Raw genomic sequence first — 17,328 nt, 5'->3', positions numbered from 1 at the left:
GTCAGGTTTCTACCTAGATCTTGGGGAGTAACCATCCAGTCCCCTCTACATCAGCCCAGAGATCATCAGCTTTGGATTCTAAGGTTCTGCTGCTTCTTTCTCCACACCTCTGTTGGCTGCTTTAGAGTCCCTTTTATTATATGTATTTTCAGAGGCTCCAGAATTATTTGTATGATCTCAAAGCTCCTTTTTCTGGCATCTTGAAAGTACTTCATCAACAGCAACCTTTGATACTTCCTTATAACCATGGCATGGGTTTTATCAGGAGGACATTTGTAAACTCTTAGCCCCAGACTCTCCCAGGCTCAGCTTTCATAAACCAAGGATAGCAGAACCATAGGAGCAGTCCAGCAGTAACCTAAAGCAGAACATATTTGGGTGGTGGGAAGACTGAAGCTCCTGATGAGAATGACACAGCTGACTCCTGATGTGCTACTGTGACCCCCTTTGTCTTCCACAGCATTTTTCTTTTTAGTAGATGTTAATTTTTTTGGTTTCTTTTATTTTCTGTCACGCCAAAACACCTATTTTCAGTGAGATAAAAGGCTGTCAAAACAGCAGATTCTCGAACCAACGACACAGTGTAGAAGAGCTTTCGCTAAATGAGCTGAGGACAGGAATACAAAGGGTGCAAAATAGGGAGACTCCTCCATGCTCTTCTTCCTCTTTCTCTTCCTCCTTTCCTGAAGGATATTGGTCCACATCCTGACCATTTGATGTGAAACAGCTGCCAGGTTTCATGCCAGAGGTGACTGCATTTCAGAGACAAGCAAATGTACTGCTGTATTGCTGCCAGATACTGATCTCATGTGCATTAGCCTTGGTTTTTCAAAGGGTTCCATTGGACTTCAGTGGTGCAGCTCCAGCCTGACCCCAGCATAAAAGAGATCTGAGCCCATTCCACTAATTTTTGGCATTCCAAAAATGTAAACTGTGTGTCCTATAACAATGTGCCCCATACTCTGCCACCCTGTTAACTCCTGTCTCACGCAGGCTGTCTCTCCCTCACAGTCAATTATTTAGACAAGAACTGGTGACTAATAGAAGCAATTTGTAGGAAACATGCTGTTCCCAATTGACCAGCAGCAAATTGCTAATGACTGACATTACGATGACCATTCTCCAAAGAGGAATAGTTGAAAGCCTACTGTGCCCAGCACTGATCACATTTAACAACAAAACAACCCCTCCTGACACTGGCATCTGCCATTTATGCTGGCTACTGTTTGCCTCCTTTCTCTGGTACATCAGTAAGAGCAATTACACCAAAATTAGGCAAGCACATATTTGCTGACATCAACATGAAATGTAATGAAATGTACACTTCACTAATGTGACCTTATAAACTTCATGGACAAAATATTAAAAATACAATGCACTACGAGGGGAAATTCTGCGTCTCTCAGGAGATAGATCATAGGGCTTAATAGATCATTTCCATCTCTGAAATTTCTGAGTTGTGATGAATGGAATTTCTTAGCATTTGAAACAAGAAAGGGGCATGTTTAAACAGACTGGAGAGGACTGCAGTGTAAAATCTTTGCACTATAAAAAAGGCAGCCTTGGTTTTTATTGCCCCTGTGGGGTGTCTCCCGTGAACCAAACAGCAACTAAATCAAATAAACATTTCAGAATTAACTCCATCTTCTCTTCAGCTTTGGAGAGTTTAAAAAATCCAGTAATTTATTGAATCACCTTTTATGGTTTTATACCTGCAGATGTCTTTTGAATTTGATAGCAAAAACATTTAAACTCATAATGTTTCCCAAATCACCTAAATCCATTATATCACCTGTGCCAGTTACTATATTTGTAGGGCAGTAAACAGTGGCCTTTATTGTTTGCTGTTCATGGGGCTGTGCATAAGAACGAGCTTAGACTGTCTCCAGAGATATACACCTACCTTACAGGCACCAGAAATATTATACCAGCTTAAAGCAGTGCAAGCTTTCCATGCTGTCACTGCCTCCCCTGTTTTGATTTGGTGACGGTAATCTCTATTCACTGCTGTGCTGATACTCTTTGAGTCAAGGCCCCTTCTCTACTTCTGCTGTTTCTGGAAAAAAAAATTAACAAGTGCAGCTTTGGCATGTTATGAACAGTTAGAAAATTTCCACACCTAAGAGGGTATGTAGGCTCAGATATCTAATTTTCTTTGCAACCAGATGGAGAGGTGAAAAGCCTTTTGTGGGCTTATCCTATCCTTATCTTGAACCCTCCAGAGAAGTAGCGAAATGGAGGCGAGAAGGTAGTGATCCAGACATCAAATAACTTAGCTCTTCTCACAGGCGGTGAAATTTGCTTAGCAAACCCAGGAGAGAGGAAAAACCCAGATGGATGTGGAGTACGGCAGTATCAGCAAATGAGCTATATGAGGATTGTTAGGGGAGAGCACGGGGTTAGGGCAGAACCATCCTAAGTGTTCTAGGAGTAAACACAGGAGAGGCCCTAATGATCACATCTGCACCACTCTCTGGGGCAGAGGTCTTTGGGGAATGCATCTCGTGACCTCCCACCTCTTGCATTTATTAACCCTCCTAATTTTTCCCTTTCTGTCATGCAATCCTCTCCTCTTCCTCTGCTTCCACTCTATTTACCATTTAACAACATCTCTCGGACTAATTTTGCAATTGTTTACATGGCATAGGACCATTAGGAAAGCATTTAACACGTTCTGATGAGATATAGGCGGTGGAAAGAGCCATGTGAACAGCAGATCCATGAGTAGCTTTTGAGTCACACCTTGAAAACCATTTGGTGCAAGCACAGTCCAGCCCATTTAGCGACAAGAGCTCCCAGCAAGTCTCTTTATTCAAGTGATTAAGGCTTTTCCAAGGAACAGGAGAACACGGGTTATCTTTCTGCTGTTTTTTGGCAGTTGTAGGGAGGCGTGACTGGAAGATGAAAGATATTTTCCATATTGCTTATCTTTTCTTTCCTTTGGGTGCCACATAGTCTATCATTCCCTCAGCTCAGACACAGGCCCCAAGGGGACTTAGTCCAAAAGTAAAACACAGAACTAAGCAACAGAGATTAAAACCCAAAATGTTTTAGGCGTACTGCTGTTGGTGGTGACACTGGTTTCAAATGCTTTCCCTCTTCTCTGTCTCCTCTCTTAGCAGCTTGTTCAGAGCTCCGTGATGCCACTTGTCATCCAGCTGAGCTATGCCAACACAAGATGAATGGAGAGGTCCCACTACTAAAAAACACAACTAAAAAATGTTTTGTAAAGCTTACCCGAGCTACAGTAAAAAAATTCTTTTTCCTGTGTTGCTATCAACACTTTAAATTCTTCCTTCCATATGTTTCCAAGTGCTGTCAGTGGATGGATAATCCACTTGCATAATTTTCTGTTTTCATTTTTCATGTCTCAGGTGTCAGCACAACTTCAAAAATTTCAATAATTTTTAATTTCACCCCACACACACATTGTAGTCAACTTTTGAGCTTTTCAGCCTGTTTTTTCACATCAGTATCACCTATGAGGCCATGCTGCTTTTTAGTGTGGCTACAAGTCTCCCTCTCCAAAATCTTTTGAAACTTTTTGACAAATTTCACTCAAATTTGGTGGAAAGGCAGAAAGGCAAAAGTCTCATACTCCTACAAGATCTGTTAATAAAGACAATTCAACAGAGGAGCAAAAACTAAATTCATGCCCCAACTGAACAAACATTATTGTTTCTCTTGGCAGCTGGTACTGCCCTGCCAACCTGCACCTCTTGCTTGTTGCTTTGTGGAGATGTCTGTGGTGTGGGAAGGAGACAAAATTAATGCAGCAGAGATGGAGGTGGGCTGACGGACACAGGGAGCAAGTCTGCTGGGAATCAGGCCTTTCTGCTTCCAGCTCTCCCCACAGGAATTGTTTTGTGGCTAAATTAAATCTATATTGTTTTATTTCAAACACGTTGAAAGCTTGACTTCAGTGTCAAATGGCATTATTTTTGTGGAGGTAAAGCCAGTACCTTAATATTATTTTAACAAAGCCTTCTAAAATGCACATACATTTCCAGTCAGCCGGATTCTTCCTTTTTGCTGAATACTGAACATTCTTTTCTTCCCCTCACTGTTGTCTTTGGCTGTAGAAATTGTACTTTCCACTTTCACAAAAACTGTAGGGGCATTATGAATGCCTGTATTTTTCTGGAGCAGACTTTTTGCTTTCTAACAAAATGGTTACACTAACTCACCTCACACAAGTTCAGCGTTAAGTGTGCGAGTGTAAAGCACAAGGTGCTTATCTACTTTTCCTGCGTTGTTGCAACTGAAAATTAAATTTGCCTTTGTACTTTCTAATAGAGTGCTATGGGGAATGCCTGAAAAGATGTCATGTTCTTCTTCAGCTGGCTGCATGCCGATGTGATAGGCAAAATGATTTATCTACAAACAGTTCTAAATTGCTTTGGGGTGCTTAAGGAAAACAGAAACACACTTGTTACAGTCTGTCTTACTAAATTGTTTTCTCCACAGCTGTAAGTAAAATATCTTAACTAGAAGTTTGCATAGCCAGGTGTTGGCATTGTAAGAAGGAGAGCTATATAATGTTTCACACTTTCTAATAAAATTGCAGACTTTGATTACTGTCTCCTGAGAGCACTCTCCACAAGAGGAAAGTATTGTTATTCCTACTATACTGACAGGAGAGTGATCTGTCCAGGGTCACCCTGGAAGCATTAGAGAGAGGTGTGCAGTAAGATTCTGGACTGTGTTCTGGTGTACAGAGTGCCAAAGCTCCTTACTTAGCTCTTTACTAACAAAATCTTCTTCAAGATTTCATTAACCCATTTTAGCACGTATTTCTATCATACAGAGAGCTTCAGACAATTAGCCCTATGCACTTTTGCCTATTATCAATTTATCAAATAATGAAAAGGGTTGTCACTGCCCTACTTTACAAACACCAAATCCACTCACAGATATGACTGCAGTTTCACCCACTCACCTTCCTAGACACCAGCAGTAATAATTTGGGGACAGCTTTCCATTTAGCATTGTAGGGTTGTGCCTAAATCAGATGTCATCACTGCAGATGCCCTGTTTCTATTCAAATTTTTGAGACTGCCCAGGAGCTTGGCCACAAGTCTATAGCTGACAGCCCACAACTCATGTTACCCTTGGAGACATTCTTCCAGTGTTATGTCTTTCATCATAAGTCCTTATGCTTAGCTATTTAAAATTCAGTAGTTTGCCTTCCTCTTGTCCTTATTTTCATGAGGCACCAGTGAGGATTCATTTCACCAAGCTTTAGCTATGCCACCAGCAAGACTGATCCCAAGGTGAGCCATTTCTGCTCACCATGTGCTGAGCTGTTCTAGACATACAGTTTGGAATGGAATAAATCACTTTTTGGAGCTGCCTAGGGGAGGGAATCTTGGTGACTAAGTCTGACTAAATGCCTGTTTCCTAGTTAGCACAAGTCAGCTGAGGTGAATCACCCAACAAATAGCCTCCTGGCACAAGAGGCAGTGTGATTGAACAGGGTCTTGTCTTTGTCTCTTCAGCTAAGTCATTTTGAAGGATTTGGGATGCTATTGGTACTTTCACTTTTTTGAGGATTTGAGATTGCACAAGGTCTTTGGGAAGCCTGTTCCAGTGCTTGGCCACTCTTCTTTTGAAGAATTCCTACTAACTAATTGGGATTTCTCTTGCTGAAACGTGGGACCAATGCCTGTCCCCTGTTTGCTGTGCACCTCTGAGAAGAGCCTGGCTCCACTTTCTCAACAGCCTTCCACCAGCGGAAGGCAACAGCCAAGTTCCCCTCTTAGTCCCTACTCGTCCAGGCTGAAGGAACAAACAAGATCCCTTGAAAAGGGATGAGAGTGGAATGGAATTTCCAACATTTTTATGGATGACTTTCAGGATTAATTTCCCCAAAGGTTCATTCTCCCCCCCCCCCTTTTTTTTTTTTTTTTTTTTTTTTTTTTTTTTTTTTTTTTTTTTTTTTTTTTTTTTTTTTTTTTTTTTTTTTTTTTTTTTTTTTTTTTTTTTTTTTTTTTTTTTTTTTTTTTTTTTTTTTTTGTGGTTTCATTTTGTTTGTATTTCAGGTGTTGATCACATTGATGACTGGTTCTCAGCTCTGCAAAGGTAGTCTCTGAGGCAATAGATTCTCACTGGATGATGGTAGGCACATCAGAAGAGACAATATTGTTCTCAAAACTTAGTGCGTTGGAAAAGAGGGATCCCACCAGGGGAGTGACTGCGGGGCAATATATCCCTAAATGGGTATGGAATCAGGTTCTGCCTTGGTATTTGCACTTTACAGTAGTTTTGCAGAGGGGCATGTTTGTCTGTGCGTGTTAAACTGTTGTAGGGTCAGAGAGGTCTGGTTGCTTTGGTCCTATTCCAACAGCTCTTGTCAGCCAGGCATGGACTCACTTTGGCTTTCCACAAACATAAAACTTTACTTAAAGCCTCCTGGAGTTTCCTCGCTTGGATTGAGGGTTTCACCACGTTTGTTTACTCATAAAAACACACAAGTGGAAAGAGTATAAAGGGGTTAATTGCATCAACAGAGAGCAGCGGTAAAGGCGGTGCAATAAAAGCTGAAAATACACCCCGTTTCAGGGGAAAGTTAAGAGAAATCATCTCCTCACGGCAGTGGAAATCATGCCACGGTCGTTTTCCACTGCTCTCAGACCCGACACGCTATTTTATGACAAATTCCACAGCTAAACAGTAGTAGGGTTTTCCCCTTCAAGCAGCGCCGCGGGGCTGATGAATCACTATCCCTTTTCAGGCCATAGCTAGATTGAGACGAGTGCTTTGCCTTCGCGAGCGCCAAACCCCCGGGAGCGGCACCGCGGCTCCGTGTACCCCAAAAAACCCTTCTGAGCCCCCCTCTGCAGGCGGGCCGGGCCCACAGCCCCCGGGACAGCCCCGCGGGGTCCCTTTAAGGGAGGCCGGTCCAGAGTTGTTCCCATGGCAACGGCGTGACAGCCATGACCGGAAGTGGTGCGGGTCAGAGGCCGCACGAACATGGCGGCGGCCCTGGCGCCGATGGGCGATGGCGGCGGCGCGGCGGCCCCTTGAGCTCCCCCCGCCGCGGCGCTGCCCCATCCCAGGTGAGGAAGGACAGGAGCGGGGGGACGGGCCGCGGTGCTGGCGGTGGCAGCGGCAGCGGCTCCAGGGCTCCGCCGCTGCCCTGGGCTCTCCGGTTCGTTCTCACCCGCCTCCCGTCTCTCCTCAGGCATGGTGGCCGCGGTGTAGGAGGGCGGGAGCCGCGGCGATGGAGGAGAGCCCCTGAGCCTGTCTGCGGAGGCGTTGCGTGTGTGTGAGACGTGTACGGTACCCAAAACCTCGGTTTCGGTGCTGCTGTTTCTGTTGCATCCGAAGGAATAAACGGAGGCCTGTTGCTAAAGTCTCATCCTTAGCATCTTTTCTGTTGGGAAAAGTGGAGTCTCTTGTTTAGAACTGCACGTACACAGAAGTCAGGTTCTTTCCAGCTGTAGCTGCGTGGTTTTCCCTGGTTACTGTGTCAGTTTTCCCGTTAGTGTTGGCGTGTGCCACTGTCTGGGCTCGCTGTGCCCTCTGGCAAAGCTAAACTCTGACCTGAATGGTCTCTTGTGTAAGAAGTGCAGGGCAAGTGTCAGAACAAGGCTTGTAGCTTTGCACAACTGGGCTGTTCAAGACATAACTGCGTCTGCAAAGGAGGTGCATATTAAAAATAAATAGTGGAGTTAAACTGTGTGTGCAGCTTCACGCTGGTGCATAAATGTATTCACTGTTCTTGGTGGTCACTGGACTTTTTTAATCTCTGCTTATGCCAGTGCACAGAGTGGACTACACTGATGGGGAGTGTATTTAGCTTATTGATTGAAAGTATCACCATATCTCACTTACTTCATAGCACCTGGCTGTTCTGTTCAAGACACCACCCAGGCTCTGCTTTTGCACCATTGGACTTTTCAGCAGGAGATACCACAGCAATATTTTAATGTTTCACAAGCATAAACTTATGCTAACAGATGGGTGTCCCCCCCACCCCCCATCCTTCTTCTTACTTTACAAATTGGACTTTTCAATAATAGATACAGCAATATTTTAACATTTCTCAAGCATAAACTTACTCCACTGTAACACAAAGATTACCAGATGGGTTCCCCACCCGCCTTCCTGCTTTACAAAATGAGGGAACGAGGGTAGGAAACAGAAAGCCAGAGTATGTCTTAAATTGAATACGGAAATCTAAAATGAGTCGATTGAATTTGTAATAATGTTTTACAGTATTATCTAATGCTCTGAATGCAAAACTTCAGTGGGAGCTGTACTGTCTGACTGCTCAGCAAATCAAGGTGCACTTTAACACATGAAGACATAGTTTGGTCAGTGTGTGGGCTACAGCTGAGGAGTGTGGTCTCACTCCTTTGCCATCGCTGGCCACGAGTTATTGCTGTTCTCTTTGTAGTGTATTTAGTGGTTGGATGATTTCGGGGACAGTTGATCTAACAGTTTTATTGGGATGGCTTTCTGTCAGATGGAAGCTATTCTGGGGAGTGTTTGCTCTGATATGAATGAAAGCTGCTTCTCCTTCTGCACTAATGTAAACCAGCTGTGGGTCAAGTACAATGTGAAACTGTACCTTGAGAAACCAAATCTCAAGTTGGTCATTCAGAAAATCAGAACTGTACTTAAAACTTCTGAAAAGCTTCAATTAAAAAAAAAAATCAGCTGTGTGTAGGGAATGTGAGGGAAGAGTGAAGGGAGTATAAACCTGTGAAGGACTCTTTCCAGAGTCTTTATGTCTGCTCCCTGTTTGCCAAAGTGTTTCTGTGCTGAAAGAGGCAAATCACCTACAAAGCCGCCTTTCAGTCTCAGGAGCTGGCCCACCATGTGCAGTCAGTGGGGCAGAATCTTGAAGGAAAGATAATATTGTACCCTGCTGTAAAAGCGACACTGAAGTTGTGCAGGGAAACCTTGATTCTGATATGGTCCAGCTCCTCAGCCTTGATGAGTTCTGCTTTCATGGAGTTGCCTGCCCTCTTCACAAAAGCAATCTGAAAAGAAAATTGGAAACGTAATGAGGTGTCTTCTTCACACCCACCTGGAAATAGGATTTGCAGGATTTAGGATTTTGCTGGATTTAGGATTTTAGTGGTGTTAGGATTTGCTGTATCAGGTAACCCTTTCTGAGTGGCTCAGGTGGCATATGTTTCATTTGTTCCTACAGCGTCTCTACTTCTTCAGCAGCTATTTTTAGTAAAGCCAGATTCTTAATCATATGAACTGCCTCAGGTGTAAATCTTCTTGTCCTTCTGCTGACTTCCTATCTGATTCTGTCCAAGACTTTCCCCTATAGTTTCCTTCCCTTAATTTTTGTCTAGGCAGTCTCATATGCCTCTTTTCTTTCCTGCTTCTTGTCCTGTCCTTCAGTGTGCTGCTACCCCTTACTCTGCTTTGCCAAAACACGCTTTTTACTTTTGTTGGCTGCTTCTTCCAGCTTCTTGGGACATGCAGAGTTTTTGTGTCAATTTATGCTTTCCTCCCATCTAGTCATCATTTACAAATGATTTGTCCTCCTTTCCTTATTTCATTCTCCTGTTCTCCACTTAGTCTTGTTCAGGGCTGCCCCTTTCTTTTTCCCTTGTTTCTTAAGGTTGTGGTGCTGAGAACACACAAACAAGATTCTTCATGTTCTGTGTGAGGTATTGAGTTCCATAGTCTGGTTTAATGTTTTATGAGAAATGGCCTGAGGAGAGCTGGCTTCTTTGTGTTGTGTGCGTGGTGTTTGGTCAGCACTCAGAGCTAAGAGGGAGGGAGATGGAACCTTTAGACAGTTGCCTTTTTGAAACAGGTCCCAGCTGAGTTTGGGCAAAGGCTTGCAGTTTGAATTTACTATTTGTTGACTTGGCAAAAAAAATAAATTGCTCCAGAAAGGCAGTTCTGCACTGTGAAGTCCATTGCTGCTGCTGCTACAGGGCACAGTGAGATGGAAGAGAGCTGTGTTAGCAGAAATCTTGAAACACAGACAAGATGTCTCTCCTTTTTCCTCATTTCTCTTAGCTGAGCTAGTTTACTTCTGAACTTGGACTTTTTTGATAAAGTGAATTTAATTTACTTAATTTGATTTGTTTTGTATTAGGGTTTCTTGTATGCTTAGGCATTAAAAACTACGAGAGTCTTTGCTTGTCAGTACAAAATTAATTACTGCACTATGTTCACACACTATTCTTTCTTGAGTCTGAGAAAATTAGTTTGTCTTTAATCTGACAAAAGGCTTAGGTGATTCCCCCCTGCTTTTTTTCACCTTCTTGGTTTTAAGCATGCTTTTCCAAGATTTTGCATCTGTGATACTGAAACTCCTGTGACTCTTGAGGAGCTTGTTTTGGGCATCCTCTAGTATAAAATCTGCTATTGATGTTATTTTGGGTATCAAGGGAGCAGGTATTGCTTTCATTCTAGTGGTTCTGAAAGTATTGCTTAATCTCAGGTGCTTTCTCATTAAGCTTACAATGGTTTTGTTATTTTTAAGGCATCAACATCTCTTACGATTGAGAGAAATATAACTCTATTTGCTCTTCTCTTTTGATGGCAGCTTCAGAGGTGCCATGAAGGCTAAATGAAGAGACTGCCTTAAGAGTCTGTATGAAGCAGTTATGTGGATCACCACACATTGCTTGGAGGAAGAGAATTAATCTTTTTTTGAAAAATTTCTGTAGTCCTTTATAAGATTACAGTTTGATTTATGGTGTTCCTGTGAACTGCTGTGTCCCTAGACATGCTCACAGTTCCTCAGTGCTTTCATATATGAATGACAGATTGTTTTGTACCCCTTTCACCAAATCAGTGAAATAAGAGACTTGGTTGTAGCCGGAAGAGTCAAAAGACAACCAAACATTCAGGCTTTTAAAGGAGACCAAGAAATAAAACACAGCCAAGGCATTGGTTTTTCTTGCTAAATTGAAGACAAACAATGAAAGGCAGTGCAGGTACTGACAAATACTTGCAATCATGATTTTTAAACAGGAATGGACTTTGATTTTCTGAAAACCTGTTTGTTGCATCAAACTGCTGATGATTGTTGCGGGTCAAGATTTAACTTACTGTTTAAAGGAACTGGAATTTACAATGGTTATTCAAGAAATTAACAAACAGATCTGGGGTTAGTGTGTGATTCTATTTAATTTTTCTTTCCTTTTAACTTTTGCATGGTCAGTATGATAATGAAATATGAATGCTAATTGTGAAGTAACAAAAAATATGTTATATCACCCTTCAAATCTATTTGGAAGATCGTCTCTGGTATTTGAAGGTAAAAATGTCACTGTCTCTCTACACGTGGGAGCTTGGATGAAATGCCTTGTGTGACCATTGGTGCAGTTTTAACAGTGATAAAAGTGCTGAAAATCCTCTGTTCAGCTTGATCAGCTCTTGGAGAGACAGAAGCAATAGATAAAAGATTCCAAGCCTTTTTTTTTTTTTTTTTCCCTCAAAGAAAATTCTTTAAGTAATTAATTTCACATCACTTGGTAATTTTGCTCTTAGATTTCATTATGGTTACTCTTATCTAGTGTTAGTATTGATGTTTTAACATTGATTTTCCCCAATCTTCACACAAGCAGCGATCTACAACCTTCATTTGTTCAGAGCAACTATTAGCGTTATGTGTTTGAATTCAGAAGATAATTGCATATCTTGCAAATTACCCAATGGCTGTTTCATCTTGAAACATTTAGAAATCCATTTCAGTTTCTCATAATTATAATGTTTTAGTCAGACAGCAATCTAAACTTAGGACAGCACTTTGGCAGTGATATGCTTGTTTTTCTAAAATGAGCACAGTTTCTGTGGTTAAATTTTCCTTTCATTTAAGTATAGATTTTAATCAGTGTAGGCCAAACTTTTCCAACCATCTTTAAAATTAGCTCAAGCCATCTTTTAAAAAGTATGTTCTACTAATGTGATTTAACTTATGTAGAAAAATGTATGCAGAAATTAATGGGTTTTAGCCGATTAATGATTTTGAAGTGTTTTTGCAATTTGTTTGCAAAGAATGTTTATAGACAGGCTCAAATGTGATGATACTTGTAGTCTCTTTGTAAGAAACACCACTGAAAGCGCTTCATGCTGTGCTCCTGAAATTTGAATGGTAGCTGTGCAGAAAGAAACTGTAAATTCCACTCATCAAGCAGCTAAATTAAAACATCAAAACAAAGGAAAATGCTGCTGTTTTTCCAGACTTCCCTGCAAGTGTTGTTTTAGAGATTACTGAAGTTTTCAATGGTCATCGTGTACATCTTCAGGCAGGGTATAGTTACCATTTCCAGTTGGTGAGTTAAAGTTGTAAATAGATGTATAGCAAGTGTAAAGCTTTGTGTGCAGGATAGTCAGCATTGTATAAATTCCCCCACAGAAGTGGGAAGGAGTCTGAATTGTGTCTGTCAGGTGACTATTACAACTCTCTGAGTTACTGCTAAACATTTGGTAGTTTCAGTTTCTAGAAAAATATTAAGAAAACCGACAAGGAAAAGGAGCCCCAAAACTTTTATCAATCTTATATCACTGTTTTTTACCCAAATGCAGGAGAAAAGGTCTTTGCTGTACCCAGAAAGTTTTCCTGTTGGCAGTGTTCAGAGATCAAGGGAGTCAATCTGTCATTGGCTTCTTTTCAAATAGACCATTTCTTCTGATCACAGGTAGAGTGAATTCCTTTTACAGAGAAATGTGAGGACAAATGTAAGAGAATGATGAGTTCTGTGGATTTCCATTATATGAAATGCAGGGTGTTTTTATAGGAGATGTGCTGGTTACCTTTGATATGCTGTTTCTCAAATGAAAATAATGTCAAAAAAAGTTCTGTCCTAGTTTGGACATGGAACTGTGAGAAAGTTCACTTAGTTTTTCAGATGCCTTATTATTCAGACACTAGAAGGACTAGATCCTTCTAGTTTTTAATACTTACAGTAATCGTGCATCTGTTCAAGATCACAAATGTGATCATGCTACCAGGATCACATTTGTCACTGTGACTTTAGTGATCTGCTAAAATGCCAAGAACAATGGTTTTGAAAAAGCTCTTAGTACTACAGGAAGAATAAGCAATAACAAATTTATTAATGACTGGTAAAGCGTACCATTTTTTTTCTAATTGCAGCAGCTTGTGCTGTCTTTTAAGAAACTGAAGTGAAACAAACACTTTTTAATTTCACTCAACTTTTTCTTCTTGTAAACAGGACTAACTCTTCCCCAGTATTCATGTGATAGAGTGGGAATTTCTCAAGCATTCTGCTCATGAATATCAGTTAAATGCTTTGTGCTTGTTTAAAAACAGCTTTTAACTCTTCTGGTGTGGTAAGCCAGGAGACAGTGGTGACTACATGCTGATCCATGGAAGATAACTTTTCAAAGTGAGCCAAGCTGCAAATGGGCTTTCAGGCTATGGTCAGAACTTGGAGCTTGTTTCTAGTTCTGCTGTGTAAATTTTTGAGATTGTGTAGCAGCTGGAGTTGGAGACCATGTGCGCCAGGGAAGTCTCTGCTAGGTGCTTTAACAAAGTTGGAAAACTACAAGAGGTTTTTCAAAGAGCAAAACAAGTAGAAGAAATACTTACCTGTTAAGTCTGTTGGCAACCAGTTTATTTTTTAATTTTTTTTTTTAACTCTCCACTCATGGAAAACATCTTTTTCTTGAGTACAGTGTTTTAAGAAAGTGTGAGGTAATACACTCAAGGTTATTGAACCAACTCATAGATTCTGGTAAGGTAAGGCTAATAATTTCCTTTCAGCCTCCTGCACAGACAATAGCTTTCTTCTGGTCTTCCCTCTTCCACGTGAAAACAATGCTTAATCTGCCAACTTAACTAGTGAATTCCCATAAAAATAAAACAGTTTTAGCAATTTCTTTTAAGGTCTCTTGCCCAGGTCAGTACATTTGTGCTGGGACAAGTAAAAATGATGCACTGCCAGTGATCTATTTATGTGTAATTCATCATCAGATAGTGGAAACAGTTAATGTTCTGGGAATTGGCATGAATTTCACATTGGGAAAGGGGGTGTTTGGTTTGTTTTAATCTCTCTTAAATAATCGCAGACTGTCTAGGAAGATGGAATGTAGTGTTCTGGTTGTGTTTAATCTCTCTAACCTTTGGAAATAGACTGTTTCAGAAGAGGATTGGTCTTGCTGCATTTTTTGCTTTCTCCATCAGATGGATAGATTTTGCACTAGAGTTTCCTTAGAAAAATACTCATGTGTCAATGTGATTTACAACAAATCTTTTGCAGACTCGTCTATTTCTAACCATTGGAAGTGACAAAGGGTGTGTCTCTCCCAAAATTATGGCTTTGCTCAGAGAAGTGTGTTCTTTTATTAGGAACATTGGGTTTGAATTTTCACTTGAATACCAAGTTTTAAATTAAATCCTTACAGTATCCACTATTTCCACGGGTCTACTATTCATTACAAAATTGATATTTCATTATTTTGTCATGAACAGTTCTATCTTTAGATGCCAGTTTCTCAGATTTACTTGGAACGATAATTTCTGTAAAAACATATCTCGAAGAATATTTCTACTTGTACTAAAGTTAGACATTGCACCTTTTGTATCTCAGTTGTACTCTGAAGAAAGAGGCTTGATTTTTTTTTTTTATTTTTTTTTGGTAAATATTGAGAAGCATTTAGTTTTGCACCTCTGTTGGATACAGGGTGAGATGTTGGACAGTGTCAGCTCCACTAAGCAATAAAAAGAATCACACTCTAAGACAATACTTGTACTGAATAACACATTCAGATTTTGACAGTGAGTAAAAAAGCAGCATGTTTATCTTATCTACCACCTTAATAGCTTTTGACTGACAAATGCCTGCAAAGATGTCAAGGGTCAAAGAGCTATTTTCTTGTGTGTGTTCTTATTACAGCAGGTCATCGAAGGACCTTGAGGCATGACTGATGTGTAAAATTGGGACAATGGCTCTGTAGTTATGGAATATGGAAATTAGGTATAGGCAGAAGCAAATATGGCTTGGGTGGTCACTTTAGGCGTATTGCTGAAAGTGGTGTTGATAACACAGGAATACATGTTATATTCTGTCTAAAGGGAAAAATAGCTGAAATGATGTGGTTTTTGTTGAAGTAATTTGCAGTAGGCTAGTCTACTGAAGAACAATATGGCATGATACACATCACCCTTGTGCAGTTGATATCTTTGAAAACGTACTAATAGCAGTTATTTTTAAGTGAAGAAAGAACCTTAGGAAGAGTTTAGAGGATTTAGTAAAGCTTGATCCTTTCAGTCACGTGTTAGCAAGATTTTCTGGTCATAGCTTTGGATTTCAGTGCTAAGGATTCTCTGTGTACAGTTTTTACACAGATGATGATGTTTACTAGAAGTATCACAAATTGGCATACTGGCTAGGTGATGCCCAAAAAATGGAAAATAGTAATTTGAAAATTTTGTTGTACATAGAGTTGCATAGGCTGCAGAATATTTTAGAATGAAAATTTTCAGCAGTACTGAAATTTATCTGATCTGGCAGACTAATATATTAATTAGTTGCTTACAGTTAGTAAGTACTTAGTAAGTGCAAATTGACTTAGTAAGTAAGTACTTACTTGAGTACTTAAGTTTTTAAGTACTTAGTTATTAATTATATAGAATAATATTTTAATTAATGCTCATAATAAGAGGAAAGGGAAATTGTGGGAAGGTATTTCTTCATCACTCAAAGACTGCTGTTACTGCAGTAGCTTTCCAGCAGTTTAGCTAAGGGTTTACAACCTTTACAGGGTTACAGAAAGAACCTTTACAGTATTACAAACTGCAGAGCAAGTGCCTTTGGTCTCAATGTTCTGTAAAGATTCCATTTCCCAGGATTTTTTGTCATGTGGAACCTCAGTTCTTATGCATTCAGCTGGTTCAAGTCTCCCAGCTCTTCATAACTTGTGTTTTGGTGTTAGTATGGAGGAGTGGCCTACCCTTAGGAGTTGTATCTTCCGTGAGACCTCAATGTCTGCCCTTCTTTTGAGAAAGATTTTGTTGTGCTTTTCTGCTGATTTCAATGTCTTGAGTGATTTTAATGTTTAGAGTGAAGTTATCAAGAGCTGTGATTTCTGGTTTGGGAGATAACTTGTTATAGAAGTGTCAGTCACTTGTTCTTAAGAAGAAACCAACCATCTAGTTAACGTCTCTCCCCTAAGCTGAACCTTACTAAGATCTGTCAGATTTCCACCAGACATGCACTGAAGAGTAGAATATAAAAGTGAAGTTCATGTTGGAATGGGATCTGGAGAGAAGCAAAGTTGTGGGCAAGTATTTTTCCATTTTCCAAATGTTAAGCTTCAAGTTAATAATATTTCTACAAAAACATTACTTGGCTGATTTAAAGCAAAACTCTAGAACTGTTATATCCCACATGGCATTCCTGTTGGTTTTTTTTTCTTGGTGTATTAACTTCTTACACAGAAAGGAAATGAATTTTAGAAAGAATGTTATACATAAACCATTTGAGGCATTCTCTGTTAAGGAAATACCATCTGTCAAAAAAGATGCAACCAATGTTGAGTTATATTAAAAACATTTTAAAGGAAATATTTCTCAAGGAAAAGTGGATTAATTAAAACATTTTAACTATTTTTGCTCTGGAGGAAGGTTAGGAAAGTTCTATATAAGCATTCTAAATGCAGTCATAATTAAAAGCTCAGTTTATTTTTTTCAGAAAGAAGTTACCTTGGATAAGTTGTTCCTTAATGTAGAATAAGGAAGTTTTCTGACTCCAGTGTAACTAGGAGGAAAAATAAAATTAAAAAAACAAAACAAAACAACTTGGAGTCATTACAGTTTATTACTTTCAAATTCTGTGAGCTTGCTTTCATTGATTCTTCTTGGTGGACAGAATTTATTTAATATGAAAACTCTAAAATGTAACTTGTTTTCCTTTTGAGTGTTTTTATTTGAATATCGGTTCTTTTATGAGTTTTTAATAGCAGTAGAAGAGATTATTTTGCTTCTGTGGATGAAAATAGTGAAGTACTCATATAAAGGTACCTTGATCAGGCATGTGAAATGATAGGATTTGCTCTTCCTTTAACCCAGTCTAGCCTGCTGGCTTTAAGGAATGGTACAGTAAATATACAGATTTGCTGTAATGGTTTGACATACAAGCTCTTGGTTTAATTAGCACTTTGCTCTTTTGGCCATTAACCTGTTGATGCTGTCAGATCTGCCCTGAAATGTAGCAAATACAGAAAGTTATGTCTGTTACCTTCCTAGGTAGTGCTCCAATTTTTTTTTTTTTTTTTTTTTTTTTTTTTTTTTTTTTTTTTTTTTTTTTTTTTTTTTTTTTTTTTTTTTTTTTTTTTTTTTTTTTTTTTTTTTTTTTTTTTTTTTTTTTTTTTTTT

The 17,328-nt window shown here is 39.7% G+C and overlaps 1 long non-coding RNA gene across 2 annotated transcripts in view; it reads left to right on the top strand.

Annotated features, from left to right (window-relative positions):
• Positions 1–6,964: 6,964 nt before the first annotated feature.
• LOC114060913 overlaps positions 6,965–17,328 on the top strand; it is an 11,551-nt gene continuing 1,187 nt past the window's right edge. The window contains exons 1-4 of one of the 2 annotated variants that reach the window (XR_003572002.1): positions 6,965–7,058; positions 7,184–7,276; positions 12,517–12,629; positions 13,167–14,044. This is a non-coding gene — a long non-coding RNA (uncharacterized LOC114060913). Of the gene's footprint in view, positions 7,059–7,183; positions 7,277–12,516; positions 12,630–13,166; positions 14,045–17,328 lie in introns of those variants that run through there. The other variant, XR_003572003.1, reaches the window with a different exon arrangement.

This window comes from Empidonax traillii, unplaced genomic scaffold (assembly GCF_003031625.1).
Source record: "Empidonax traillii isolate 1590-97213 ecotype Southwest subspecies unplaced genomic scaffold, ASM303162v1 scaffold297:size655095, whole genome shotgun sequence".
Taxonomy (NCBI): Eukaryota; Metazoa; Chordata; class Aves; order Passeriformes; family Tyrannidae; genus Empidonax; species Empidonax traillii.
Note: the sequence above shows the minus strand (reverse complement) of the source record. Positions and strands in the feature narration are given on the sequence as shown.